Source organism: Hypanus sabinus, chromosome 6 (assembly GCF_030144855.1).
Source record: "Hypanus sabinus isolate sHypSab1 chromosome 6, sHypSab1.hap1, whole genome shotgun sequence".
Lineage (NCBI taxonomy): Eukaryota > Metazoa > Chordata > Chondrichthyes > Myliobatiformes > Dasyatidae > Hypanus > Hypanus sabinus.
Window position 1 is genome coordinate 9,762,775 of NC_082711.1, and position 2,887 is coordinate 9,765,661.

Consider the following 2,887-nt stretch of genomic DNA (forward strand, 5'->3'; position numbering starts at 1 on the left):
GGAGAGAACGGGGTGGCAAGTGATTTGTGACGGACAGAAGAAGTCTGGTTTGGGGTCTTTTGGCGGGAGAGGGAGAGAGAGGGAGGGGGAGAGGGAGAGGAAGAGAGAGAGAGAGATATGATGCCGTCGATCTTCCCATTATCTTCCGCAGTCCTGTTGTGGTCACTGACTATGACCATGTTGTGTACAACCATTCTTCAGTGGTGGAAATATCACCCAGGCAAGGGTGGACACACAAATAATTCCCCACCAGTCGCACCTTTTCACACTGTGAGGCACTGATTGATTTCCCCAAATCAATCCTCCAAAAACCCTACCTTCATGTGGGTGCACAAAGCTCATTCAGTGTCCACAGTGCATGTCTCGTGGTGTGTCTGTGTCCCAATGGACCTGCTTTTTATCACCATATGCTGGACACCGGCTGTCCATCAATTGGCTCTCTCTGCAGAAATCTTAACAAGCAGGCAAAGTGTCCTTGGAGAAAGGTAAACAATCAGCAGAGGAACCATAACATTAAATCTTGTCTTTCTCTCCCTCTCTCTCTCATTTGCGTTGGATGCCTCCCCCCCTCTCTCTCTTAATAGCAGCACAATTCATAGGGTCAATTCTGGACCCCATTTCAAACACGGTTTGCCCATCACAAAAGTAAAATACATTTCTTTTAATGTCAATGGGCTGTTAATTCCAATCAAACGCAGTAAAATTCTATCCAAAATGAAAAAAAAACAAGTCCATGTATTTTGCAGTATATTTGCAGGAAATTCACTCAAGTGATAATGAGCATGGAAAACTAAAGAGAATGGACTTCACTAATTTGTTTTTCTTCTCATATAAATCAGGACGTAGGAGAGGAATTGCTATTCTTATCTCCAGCAAGCTAAATTTTGAAAAAGTATTCGAAATAGGGCTGTGCTCGCTTCGGCAGCACATATACTAAAATTGGAATGATACAGAGAAGATTAGCATGGCCCCTGCAAAATGGGAGATAAAGAGGGCAGATATATTCTGGTAAGGGGAAATATTGATACAAATTCAGTTACTCTACTGAATATACACGCACCCCCAGGAAGTGATTAATTAGTTTCTTTCAGAAAACTACTAATATTGTGGTAACGGAAACGGAAGGTCTCCTGATACGTGGGAGAAGATTTAAATTTATAATTACAACCAAAGTTAGACTCTTCCAATAGAAAAACCTATGAAACAAAATCCTTACATAAGAAAGTTAATACATTTTTTCAAGATGTCCTCTCTTTTGGAAGAGGACAGCGAGGCTTTAGGGTTACGGTGCGGCGCGGCCATTTTCAAATTGTCCAATTGCGTCTCAGATCGGAGTTCTGAGAGGCGGGACTGCGCAGGCGCGTGAGGAGGCCTGGGAAGGAGGAAAGATATAAAAAGGAGAGACTGAGTGAGGTAGTTCTCTTTTGGAAGAGGACAGCGAGGCTTTGAGAGGAAGTGCGGCGGCGGCCATTTTCAAATTGTCCAATAGCGTCTCAGATCAGAGTTCTGAGAGGCGGGACTGCGCAGGTGCGTGAGGAGGCCTGGGAAGGAGGGAAGATATAAAAAGAACGCAGCCTTAAGAAGCGGGCAGCGGAGTGCGCCAGGAGCAGAGTGTAGGTCTTGGGCTCAGGGGGCTTAGGCGGAAGAAGGCACAGTAGGCTTATCTTTTAGTTCTTGTTATCGTCAATTATTCAGAAAGTATGAGTGTGAGGGCAGCTTGTTGTTCTCGGTGTCGGACGTGGGAGGTCCTGGAGTCTCCGAGCCTCCCGGACGTCCACATCTGCGCCAGGTGCACCGAACTGCAGCTCCTGAGGGACCGAGTTAGAGAACTGGAGCTGCAGCTCGATGACCTTCGCCTGGTCAGGGAGAGTGAGAAGGTGATATAGAGGAGTTACAGGCAGGTGGTCACTCCGGGGCCACGGGAGGCAGATAGGTGGGTCACGGTCAGGAAGGGGAAGAGGCAGGTACAAGAGAGTACCCCAGTGCCTGTACCCCTTGACAATAAGTACTCATGTTTGAGTACTGTTGGGGGGGGGACAGCCTACCTGGTGGAAGTGACAGTGGCCAGGCCTCCGGCACAGAGGACGGCCCTGTAGCTCAAAAGGGTAGGGATAGAAGAAAGAGGACCACAGTAATAGGGGACTCGATAGTCAGGGGTTCAGACAGGCGGTTCTGAGGAGGTGATCGGGAGTCCCGGATGGTAATTTGCCTCCCTGGTGCCAGGGTTTGGGACGTTTCTGATCGCGTCCAAGATATCCTGAAGTGGGAGGGTGAGGAGCCAGAGGTCGTGGTACATGACAGTACCAATGACATAGGTAGGAAAGGGGAAGAGGTCCTGAAACGAGAGTATAGGGAGTTAGGAAGGCAGTTAAGAAGAAGGACCGCAAAGGTAGTATTCTCGGGATTACTGCCTGTGCCACGCAACACTGAGAGTAGGAATAGAATTAGGTGGAGGATGAATGCGTGGCTGTGGGATTGGAGCAGGGGGCAGGGATTCAAGTTTCTGGATCATTGGGACCTCTTCTGGGGCAGGTGTGACCTGTTCAAAAAGGACGGGTTACACTGGGGGGACCAATATCCTAGCGGGGAGGTTTGCTATGGCTACAGGCAGACTTTAAACTAGTGAGATGGGGGGGGCGGGAATCAATTTGAGGAAACTATGGGAGAGGAGGTTAGTTCACCAGTAGGGCAAGTAAATAGACAGTGTGTGAGGGAGGAAAGGCAGGTGATGGAGAAGGGATGCGCTCAGCCCGAAGATGTAGGGGAGAAGAAAGAAAAGGATAATAAATTTGAATGCATTGTTAGGGATGAAAAGAGAGGAGGAGGTGGAGAGTATCTTAAATGTATCTATTTTAATGCTAGGAACATTGTAAGAAAGGTGGATGAG

The 2,887-nt window shown here is 48.0% G+C and overlaps 1 pseudogene; it reads left to right on the forward strand.

Moving 5' to 3' along the window:
* Positions 1-909: 909 nt before the first annotated feature.
* On the forward strand, positions 910-1,008 carry LOC132396220 (U6 spliceosomal RNA; annotated as a pseudogene).
* Positions 1,009-2,887: the final 1,879 nt, after the last annotated feature.